We start from the raw sequence: 12,259 nt of genomic DNA on the forward strand, positions 1-12,259 counted from the left end.
TGCTGAATAAGCTGGTTACATGATAAGAGTCTGTTAGTATGAATTATTTAGTGGATGTGTTTCTTTTCAATTCAGAAGGAGGAAGCACAAAAAACATGTCAGCAGCTAAATGACATGCATTTTAGAAAAAAATATGACAGATCATGTGATGTTAGTTGAAGCCATGTCGGCTTATCCTCTCAGAGCAAAAATAACTAGGTATAGCTTTCTTAGAGCTGTCTGCAATCTCTTTTGTAACCAAAGTAAAATTCCATGATGTGTGTGAAATTGCTTCATGCCACCAGGACACCTGTGAAATAAAAATAATATAAAGAAAACCTCACAATGGATCTGATTTGACAAAGTAGTTACTGGGTTTTGTTGCCCTATCAGTGAAACTTCCTTTAACAAGAGCTGGAAATGCCTTGTGGCTTAGAAAAGCAAACACAAACCCACAAGGATCACCAAGGAACATAGCCATTATATGTTTTATGTTACAAGTTGATTTTGAGAATTTTTGATAGGGAGGGGAAATTCTCTGGGTATTTGACAAGTTCTTACTCCTTTTTTTTTCATGTCTTCCTTATCTGATGATCTTGCTTCTTCCTTTTGTACACAAATGCATAGATCAAACAGGGAAACTGAAGCTCCATTCCTGCCTCCATGCTAGTTACCAAAATTATATTTTTCTCATTCTGTAAGGAGCTGTTGGGTTATTTAAAACACAATAAAATAGGTAAAAAAAAAAAAAATCCCTGGTCACCAGCACTTTGTCAGCCAGCTAGGATGCTGAAAATCTGTGTCCTGCTATGTGTTTCAATCAAAATTTATGTTAAATAAACAGCATGAAATACAGTCCACTTCAGCTCAGAATAGTGGACCAATATGTCTCAGAAAGACAATTTTACAGCTTACTCTGTTGTAAAAGTTGAAAGTGAACTCAATTCCTCTGAGTCCTGTGAATGCACATTATTCATATTTACCTCCTGAATTGAAGGAGACTAGCATATTATCTGGTTTTAGTAAAATCATGGCGCTAAATAGAAATTAATTTGCATTTTCTTTCAGGTCTGATTTGTAAAATACATTATTTTCAGAACAGGCACACATTATTTGCCAGACTTAATATTCATGCTTCAGAACATATGCAGCTACAATTAGAATTATGGCAAAAATGTAATGAATTACTCCAACTATGACTGTTGAAATGATTGTAAATTATGAAACCATGTACAGTGTTACTGCAAACAATCCAAGCATACATTTAAGTCTTTAATTTTTCTGAATATGGACATACACCAGAATTTTATGTATCAAGGTTAAAAATTTGATCATAAATATCCAAAATTAATTTTAAGAAGTCCTTTTACTTATAGATTCAGAATGAAAGGAATGTAAAGCAGAGTAATAAATATTATGAATTATTAAAGATGGAGTTATAATTCTCTTTAACCAGTAAATAATAAAGGAGGATTTATATACATGCTCATGATCTTATAAATCTAAAGAGTATTACTTTGCTGGTAACTTGTTACGTGTTTCTTGTATCTAGATCACTTTAATTCAATGTGTGATTTAAGTACTGCTGAAAATACTGACATATTGACCTGTAGGAAAATCATTTTCCCCTTTTCTTAGTCTGAAAAGTTAACATCTGAATCATAATATATTTACAAAACTATAGGCAGATTGTTGACTTGATACTGTGTTTATTTTTGGTGAGGAATCTGTTTTAACTTCAGTAGACAAAAACATGAATTTATGCGTTATGAGTATGTATGTGACAGTTTAATCAGGATTTGTCTTGAAACACAAGTTAACGAACAGTGTTTATTTCAATATGGCTTGAAAAAGTCCCTTTCTTCTCAAAATTAAGGTCATGAATCTACAAAAATGAAGACTTTGTAAAAAGATAATCACCACATTGCTTTTCAGCTAAACAAATTATGTTTATAGGGTGGCTGTAGGTGGCATTATTACACATATGCTGCAAATAAAACCTCAGAGCTTCAGAGAGAAGACATTGTCCCATGAGTCTTACATTAATTTGCACTCTGGCCGAGACTGCGGCCTTTGGAAAAGTGCTTTGCAAGAGGGAGGGAAGTTTCCTCCCTTCTTTAAAATTTGAGTAAATGCTCAAAAGTAAGAGATTCTCTGCACATCAGGAGTTTTTGTAATGACACTATTCGTGGGAGAGAGACACTTCCTGTTGGCTTTGGTCCACATTTTTATGGCTGCTCTGTGTGTGTGTGCATGTGTGTATGTGCTGACAAAACAAGCCAGGTTTAAAGTCTGTTCTCACTAAGGCCTTATTTTTTCCTCCACAAGTTCCTGAAAGTCTGCTTCTGAGCAATGAGGGAGGACCACCATAAGAAGGGATTACTGACATTGAGAGGAGAGGGGGCAGCATACAGGGAACACTAACCCAGTTAAACCTGTACCATCAAAGTCAGTTGTAACATTAAGTGTGTGACTGATTATATCTTTCTAAAGGAAATCTTCAGATTTATCTGGAAGCGTATGCTTAATACCTCTTTAGTTTTCCTCCTATCTACATTAAAAGATGTCCTCCACAATTTTTCCTTGGATGTTGCCATAAGTATTAAAATATCTCTGCAGGAAGAATTTTTTAAAAATTTGTAGACTGCTTTGGGAAAATATTTCAATACGTGATTGTCAGAGCTTCAAATTCTGTCAGTTTGCAAACTGCAACTCAATGTAACGTAATGTGTATCTACACCATACTGTAGCTTGCATTCAAAGCAGGAAAAGAAATTATGGTGGAGTTTCAGAATGCACCAAATGTGTAGAAGTTGGTTAAACCATTCCTCATGAGAATGGACTAAATATCTAGCTAGCTGTTCTCTACAAAGTCAAAGGGAAAGATACATCCAGTGGATAAATCTTTTCCCTTCAAACATGCTTGAGGGAATATATTTCAATAACAGTAATTTTAATTAACCTCTTAATAGTACCCCACAACATAATGAGCTAAATGAGTTCAGGATTAATGACTACAAGCACCTGGGAAGACAGAAGTACTTTCAGTGGCCTGTGTTTGCAGTATTAACTGAATAAGGAATTTAGGTGAGACTACAACCACTACCGTTAGTTGCCAGATGCTGCCATTTACCTGGTGCTCTATAAAGCAGCACCATCAAATTTTGCGTGTCAAGAGTTTGTCCTGGACTTTCCATCAATATCAACCCATTTGCTACTGAACTATTTCTGACTCTGCTATTTCTGACTCTGAGGACAAATAGAAGAGCACAACCACCATATGAACTTTCTCTCCACTTGGAAAAGTACTTTTTCTGCACATTTATTGGGATAATTTCTGACCTTACTCCATACCTCAGATCATTCACAAAACTTTCTACAGCTGACATAGGGGAAACTATTCTGAATCAGCTGAAAACTTAACAATATAGATGAGTGTGTGCAAGGACTCCAATCTACCTTGTTCCTGTTCATTTACTGATAAAGATGTACACATTAAGATATTTTGAGATAGAGTGACAGATATTCCAGATTCTGCCCTTGTTTACATATTTCTCGATAAATCCATTGAAGTTTTAAAGAAATCTTTAAGTCACACAAGATCACATAATGTGAGATCAGAAGCTGGTTCTCAATGCTTATTTCAAAGACCTAGTCTGAAAGTCGTAAGAGATGTTTAGGTATAAGCTCGAGTTTCAAGCAACTCCACAGTGACAGCTGAGGAAGGAGGAGGACTTTATTAAGGTCCAATTAATCTTGTGCTAAAGTAGCTAGCAAAAAGGGTCATATGAATTCTCCCCCTTTTACGTACAGCAAGTCAAGATAACTTATACATGAACCTAAATTAATTTTTACACAAGAACTCCTCTGTGGATTTAGTCTAAAGTCATTTAAGTAACAGAATTTTGTTCTTATGGCTTAGTATCAGCTCTAAGGTAGGTTGTTCTGAACTTCATTTGCTGTGTTCTGAAGCTGTCATCGCACTACAAAACTCTTAATTTGTAACTATTATTACTGACTGTAGTGTTCTACACCAGACTTTTTTGCTTCTTGTTTTTGTTTTTGTGAGCAATTTTTAGCACATAAACCTTTTGCTCTCTTAAATGCTTCCAGTTTTCTAGGGACACTGTAAGTGTCCCTGAAATCAGTAGGTGCCTTTCATTGACTGTGAAATTTAAATCAGAGAAATGTAAGGGCAAAGCACTTTCCAGAATATCAGCATGGTAGTAGAAATGCCATTGAGTCAAAAATCTTAAAAAACCCCCGTAGAACAATAATCTTGAAATAAATGAGATATGTAATCTTAAAGAAATACATGGCCTGCCTGCACTTACAGCTCACTTTTCTCTTGTGATCCATGTAAAAAAAAAAAAAAAAAAAAAAACAAAGGAGAAATTCTTCAACATTCTTATTCTAAAATCTTTTATACAGCTGCATAATACATGGATGAAAGAAAATCAGTTTTCTTGGTGCATCATTTCAGTGCCACTCCAAGGCAACACTTTAAGCCATGTTGCCAAAAGAGCTCTTTGGCCATAGTAAGCTATCTTCATGAAAAATGAGATGGGAAGAGGTTGGTGGAAAAGACAGTGGCATAAATCTCTACCAGAAAGCTTTTGGATCTTGCATAAATTCTAGAGATAGACAACACAGATTGCATAACAACTAGGTAGATAAATATCCGCATGCAACTTGTTGGCATGTTAACAGGGAAAAAAAAAGCACTTTCAAGTATATTGTACCCAAAAAATTAGTCTCATAATAAGAATCACTGAAAGAAATTTAGATAGCAAAAGTCTGTTTAGTATTGGTGATGGACCTCTGCAATTTCCCATTTGAATACTATGTTTCGATGTTTTTGCCTGTCCCTTGCAGGATAATTTTATGATGCTTTATCAGGATGATAGTTATTGCTATCTAGGGAAAACATGTCATTGATTTACTAGTTTTCCATTCACAGAAAGAGTGAAAGTGAACGACCATTGGGAAATATGAACTCATTTCTTGAAAAATATTTATCATTTACTAGTTGAAGATATCTGATAGAAAGGTCATTTCTGATGAAGTCTTATTCCAGGTTTGTCAGAATAAGGACTGAAAATGAAAAACTGAAGGCGTTTATTTGCTCTGGTTGCTGAGTTACAGGGAACGGTAAGTCCTAAGTGCAGTAGGAAAGCAATGAATTCCCAAAGCTTAATGTGTAATGTTCTGGTTTCAAAACGAAAAGACTAAATCGGAGAGTAATATTTTCCTAACAAGCAAACACAAGAAGTCATCTCTAGATTGGCATAATGACATGCAGGTTTTTCAGGGTCACATGCGAAGTTGTACTTCACATGTTTTCCAGCAGAAAAGACCAGCACAGTATGAGGCAGCTCCTTACAGTGTGGATACCAACAAGGACCTCTGGAGAGAAGTTGGTCCCAGCAGGGTGGGAGGGCAACACTGGGCACTGGCTGGTCAAGGGTCATGGGTCACTGTATGTGGCATAAGAATCAAGGAACTCATATGTAGCTAATACAGTATCAGCTGGGGCTTGGCATGGCTGGAGTAGCAGGAACATGTGACCTGTGGTGGCAGAAATGGTTCCTGCAAAAATCTGGCGACAGCTGCAGCTTTCTTTCTGGTTTTGTTTGGGGTTTGGTTTTAATTTTTTTTTTTTTTTTTTTTTTTTTTTTTTGTCTGGTTGGTTGAGATTTGTTTTCTTGGCGGGTGTTTTATGAAGGAAGACTTCCCCATTTTTCTGCAGGCATTTAGAGGGCAGGCATCTATTCATGAAGAGGATATGTACTGTGATATCCCTGCTCAGCATGAAAGCATTTTTGAATCCATATCTACTGCGTGTGAAGAGGGTCCTGTCAGCACTCCAGAGGCTGGCAGGCATCTGGTAAAAGGAACAGGAGAGTCAGCAAGAGGGCCTGAGGGCTGCATAGCAGGGCTGAGACAATCAGCTGGCAGGGCCTGAAGCTTGTACCTTCTTGTTTAAGTTCATTGAAAGTGGGAAAAAAAATTCAATTTTCAGCATATCGATTAGTCCCAGATGTAATGGAGTGCATGGAGAAGAGTTTTGAAATGTCTCAGACTGTGTTTTCTTCTAGCTGACAGGGTACTGTCCTTCAGGATGTCTTGACCAACAGCAGCAGAAGTGATGCCAATTGTCGCCAACCTCCCAGTTCCCTGGCAGGGGTCTTCTGGGTGCCGCGACCTTCCCAAGTGAGTCACCCAATGAGAGATGGCCTCAACCCAGGCGGCACAGGCACTCCTCTAGAGTGATCAGCTCTTTTGTGAGATCGCAGAAGCGATCAAGCCTGTCAGCTCTCGCCAGGCTGTGGCTGCCAAAGCAGCTTTCTTCCAGGCAGGGGTTTACGCAGGTGGCGCAGGAGAAACCACAGGAGCCGAGAGTCTTCTTCAGGAGCCTTCTTTATTCTCCGATGACTCTCCAAGGAATGACCCCAAAGGTCTCGGGAGCCGGATTTTTATTCTTAACTCAGGGGGTGGGGTTTACTAAAGCAACCAATAGTGGCGCGGATTGAAAAGTTAGCCAATAGGAGAAGGGATCCAAAAAGAACCAATCAGGATACAGAACTGAGGGGAAGACACAACAACCAATCAGGGGTAAGGTAATTAATATATCAGGAAGTAACTTTAACTGCCAACTTCAAACAACAAGGGGTTAGACAACTAGGTTAGGGAAATTCAAGGGCTAGACACCCTCCATGGGAGAACCGGGAGCGTTGCTCCCTCTGCATAGTCTTTGGGGGCCTCCACAGCCAATGAAATTTATTAAAATAGTTTTGGATCTACTACAAATATGCAGTTCAACTTGTAGCGTTCAGTGCAGAAACCATGAGTTCTCTTGGATAGTTGTTGGGACCCTGGAGGCTAAAAATTTCAGGCTTTCTGAGCTGAGGGGTGCTGACCCTCAGACAGGCACCACATTTGATTTGAGGCCTTGGATCAGGCTTCCGAGATTGTGTGATAGCATGGGGATTGTAGGTGTGTAGTTTGAATGGTGTTGTCTGATCTCACAGGGTGAAAGGCTTGGATTTAAGATTTTAGTATATACCAATGTGTGTGAGTCAAGATGGACGGCTTTGGGTGTTGTCTAAGTCCTTCTCCTTCACCTTCTTCTTCCTTCTTCTTCATGGGTTTAGGTGGTCTTCTGTAATTGGATGAAGAAGGTCTGCATTGTGGGCCTCAGGTGGTCAAAAGTATAAATTATTGGGTCAAAAGTATAAATAATATAAGTGTCACCTTGTTATTGGATAATCATCACTTAAATAGCCTTGGAAAGAGTTAGAACCTCTCTGTTTTACCTCATTTCTCCAGCTTGCTAGTTGGAGCTCACACCTCGTGAGCCTGTAAATAGATAAGATATAATAAACAACTAAGTCTGAACTTGAAATCTGTCTCCCTTGTCTTTCATCCTGACCTCAGCAGAGATAAAGAAGCCAGAACTGTAACGGATAGTATCTTTGTAGCAATTTTCATTTTTCATAATCAGCTCAGAGAAATATTTTATTTCTACAATGGTGGAGTGAGTCATAGTAGTGCCTCTCACTTAGTGTTCATGTAGATACTTATGCATTTGGTTCATTATGAAACAAAGTCTAAACTAGAAATAAAATGGGTTTTCTGGTTAACATGAAAATGCTAGCTTATTTACAACAACAAAAAAGAGTTTGTGGATGTAAACTGTAAAAAGAAAGAGCTCATCTTAATTTGTGCCAGATTTCAACAGGTTTCATCTTAATTTGTGTGTTTAGTGGTTTTTCATAATGGGCAAAACTTCTTGAAATGAGATGTCACTCAATAAAAAAATGACAGTTAAAAAAAAAATCCCTTATAACTTGGCTTCTGGTGTAGGTTTTAACTTAGCATGATACACAATCCATTTCTTGCAAGAAAGAACCTCTTCTGGCAGCTGAGTTCTTCAAAATGTTTTTTAAGAAACTGCTAAAACTTGTGGCGATTTCTTCAAAATTCCCTTGTTCTTCCCCGAGTGTGTTTTCCCCTGTTGCAAAGCTGTGAACATTGGAAATTACTACCACATACAATGGCTACTATCATGTCTCCTTGTGCTGTTGTTCTCTCATCCTCTAAATAGCCTCGATCTATGTATTTGCGAAAGAGAAAGGGAGGATAATCTCACAGAAAGTTGTTGAGGGATAATCTCATGGGAGGTTAAGAAGGATTAATGTTATCTCATTGAAATAAAACTAATTTCATGTATAGAAGGATATATTTTGCCTAAAAAAGGAATAGATAAAATTAAATATGCAATATATTTAACTGGGTCTCCAAATGTATTTGAAAATAATAGCTCTTAACTACTGTGTTTAGTATGTAATGTGAGCTGGAATCATAAACCAAAGTTTATATCTCAGGCTTTCCCTTCGTCTGTAACCCAGTTTTTATGAGATATTCTTTTGATGTCATTGTACTTTATTGTGTACACTGGTAGGAATTTTAATCCACAGATTAATGGCACAACAGAATGACAGTTCCAAAATATGTACTTGGTTATTCAGAACACATTAATCTTTAGAGCTGTGTTGTATTTAAAAAGCAATATATTCTATAATCCTGTAGAATGCTTTCCTGCATATACATAGTGCTGTGTAGTAAAACCTTTATTAAAAAATACTCAAACCAGCTTGTTTATCATTTGTTCTGCTGCAGTTCTCAATAATTAGGGGATCAATTAATTAAAAGATCAAAAGCCCTAAATAGTAGGTCAATTATGATTTTCCTTTTAAAACATATTTTTCTGTGCTTCTATTTATAAACATAAAATAACTGTTCATATTGAATCAATCTTCAGGCTTCAAAAAACCAGACAGACCTGAAGCCAAAGTTACCTTCCTTTTCCCTCCTTTATTTTTGCCATGCATAATTCTTAAATGACCACCAGGCCGTATGCTGAAGCAAATTAAAAGCCTTTGTATATAAAAAATATGGAATTGCTGTACATTTCAAACAACAACTCCAGCTCTTGAAAAAATCCTGATGGTGCAAAATGGCTGAAGAAGACACGAGCTTTTAAGAGAGGCAAAGTGTTTAAAAGCCTTTTCTGATGTGCATGAACAATCCCTAATGCTGCTTCTCCTTACCAGAAAAGGCTCTTGCTGACAGGACAAGATAGCATTAAGAATTTTCTACTGTCAAGGTCCACCACCTTTCACACCCACACATCATCCTGCTTTTCCCAGCCACATTTCTCTCAGCTGCAAACACAGAATCAGAACAAAAACATCCTTTTGTCCCTGCTGTTACTCACACAGCTTACCTCCCCCAAACACTGTTATCAGTAATCCTCATTCCTCCTCCATTTGCCCAGATCACACAAACCAAGGTATCAAACTCTACGCCTCACGCACAGCCCACAGATGAAGATGTTCTCTCCCACCCTTCCATTTCATATCCCACCAGCCCTGTCATGGCTGGCTTTGAATCTGGAAATACAAATCTAGACACAGGTTGAATTTCTGCATTCCTGCAGGATTTAAGTGCTATACTGTTAAAGATCTCCCAGGTGGGGCTAGGAGCTTTTGCTTTAAATAATTTTATCCTCAGGAATTAACTGTACTGATGAAGGAGCAGTTTCATGCTAATTACTATAAGAGAGACATTTCTGCCTGCAATGAGCTGCCCCTGTGCCACAGACATTGATCCTGTTATTTGGACTGTGGCTCAAGAGGCAGGATTTGCCTGGTTCTTGGGTGCAGTTTGCACATTCTCATGTTGTAAAATCATGTTCATTTGCAGAGGGTTTGCCACTCATCATGTGGCTTTTTGTAGGATTTTTACTTTTGTAGAGCTCCAAACTCTAAGTGTTTAATGCCATTTACCAAACTAGCCAGAAAAAACCCTACTTTATTTCACTCAAATTCCCTCATGCAATTAATTTATTTCTGCTCTGTCCCCGTTTCTCTTTATTCCTGATACATGTTCTTATGTATACTCAGAAAACAGGCTAGAAAATTAGCACTCTGGGGATAAGAGAATCATGGGTTTCTGATACATTTCTTTTTTCCATTCTTCCTTAGAAGTTTATTAGGGAAGCTGTATTGCAAATGGAATTCATTATTGGAATTACCTTTGTTTCATTATTCCTAAAAGAGAGAAAAAAATTTTAAAATATTTAAAATACCATTTCTTAAATGTTAAATTTTCCCCAGGATATTTTAATGGTTAAACTTTAAAATAATATATTTAGTAGGGTTTGGGGGTTTTCTCTGTTCAAATGCTACTGTGGTAGCATGTTGTTTACTAATATTGTTCCATGAAGTTATCAGCGGATGAATGCCTAGACCAAGGAAAGCATATGGTTGTACAGTTACACTCTCTCAAAGCTAAATATTGAACATGAGCACAAATGTTTCCCAAAAAAAGACTGCAATGAGTACAACATAGTTAAAAGGCACTGACAAGAGTTGCACTATGGAATATCTCTTATTTATGCCTTTTTTTTCTGAGCACGTGAAAGAAAATTCTTTGGGTTGTCACTAAAGATGAAGGTGCTATATCCATAGAGGTAAATTACCCAGTTGCTGGATTACTTTACATACAGTGCTAAATCAGTGTGGTTTTGACCCGGGACAGTTGGCATTCTCCCAAACAACTCCTGGACTAGCTTGTAATATATGAACTGTTGCATTATGTTAAAACAGTACTGAAAATGGGTGCTTCAGAATATAAATGTATTTGATCTTATGAATGTGGACTGATCCATATTGTTGGGCTCATTGCCCCAACAGACTTAACTTTGCCTTTAGAAGTGTTTGAATCTAATCATTATTTTCAGAGGTGAAAATAAATTCTAGTCAACTTCATTCTATCAATAATGAGAAATCTTTTTTCCATAAATTAACATTATGTACTAAGTCTCTGAACAGTTCCTCAGATTACACACGGTTATTTCTCAATCACAATCCTAATTTGCAGACATTTTTTGTATAAGTGCTTTTAATTTTTGTTGTTTTCTTTTTTTATCTCCCATAGAAATATGTCAGCAATGAACCCCTCTATGTATGCATATTTATATGTATTCATGTCTTGGTTTTTCCTGCTTGCCCATTCTTGGCAAAATTGTGGATCACATTGTCCTTCTTTTCAAGGTGCAGTGCTCAAATATTATCTTTAACTATGTGTGCAGGATTCCTTGCAGAACTTTTAGTATTATCAAGAGATTCTAACTACACATCAGCCATGAAAATATTATTACATTAAGCCAAGCTGCAGAAAAGCCTTACGAAGATCCACACAGATAGCAAATAAACAGGTTTTGCACAATTCCCTCTGTCTGCACAACTGAAAGCATTACCACATTTAGCCAGCAGTGAAACAAGGAAAAAGCACAGGAAAGCTGCAGCAGCAAGGAAGCACATTTCAACAGCTATTGTCAGTTAAGCTTATTGTGAACTAATACCATGCCTCCTTTTATTTAGTCACTATGTCCTATCTGCCATCTTCCTGTCCCCCTACATTTTCCTCCTGGCAGGGCTAGTGCTTATTTCATAAAAACTGTTCTCTCTCTGTGTCAAGGACCCTCTTATGAGTAACTCTTTGTGCTCTTTCACCCTGTCTTCTGTTACACGTTTCTTTTTCTCTGGACTAAAATCCTATTCAGGCCCCCAACACCTCCTGCTGAGTGGTAGGGGCAGCCGTCGTGGATGTCACCCCAGGTTTGCCTGCTTTTCACCGTTTGCATTTTGTTCTCACACAGCTCCAAGAAAACTATGTATATTTATAGAATTTATCTATTTTGTTTACATATTTCTCCTCTGGGAGGAGAGAGATGATTGATGGTGATGTTCACCAACAAGGTCAAAGAGTTGGCTACCTGTGTAGCCAATCTTTGACCTGGTTGTCAAAGTGTATATAAGATGGAGGGAGAAAAATAAAGGAGAGAGCTTTCCTGCTGACCTTTCTGCTGCCTGCTTCATTCTTTCATGTCCCTAACAGTGACACATGGGCTCTGTCACTCTTTGTGTTCCATTAAGACCAGAACAAACCATTTTGTTGACACAGCTGGTTTGTGAACTCATACCAAATGTTTTGTTTGCTGGGTCATCTGTCCAAACTCTTTCATCCCTGGCAGCACCATTCCTTATTCTGTTCTCAGAAGAGGTGCTGTAAGTATTGCTCTGTCCCATTCCCTATCCCACATTCATCCTCTCCTCTTTCTATCTAAACGGCAGCTCCAGATATACTTTCACTAGCTCATATCGTCTTCCATAACATTATTCCATAACATTTTCATTTGTTTGCAAAATGT

This window comes from Sylvia atricapilla, chromosome 2 (assembly GCF_009819655.1).
Source record: "Sylvia atricapilla isolate bSylAtr1 chromosome 2, bSylAtr1.pri, whole genome shotgun sequence".
In the NCBI taxonomy this organism is placed as follows: domain Eukaryota; kingdom Metazoa; phylum Chordata; class Aves; order Passeriformes; family Sylviidae; genus Sylvia; species Sylvia atricapilla.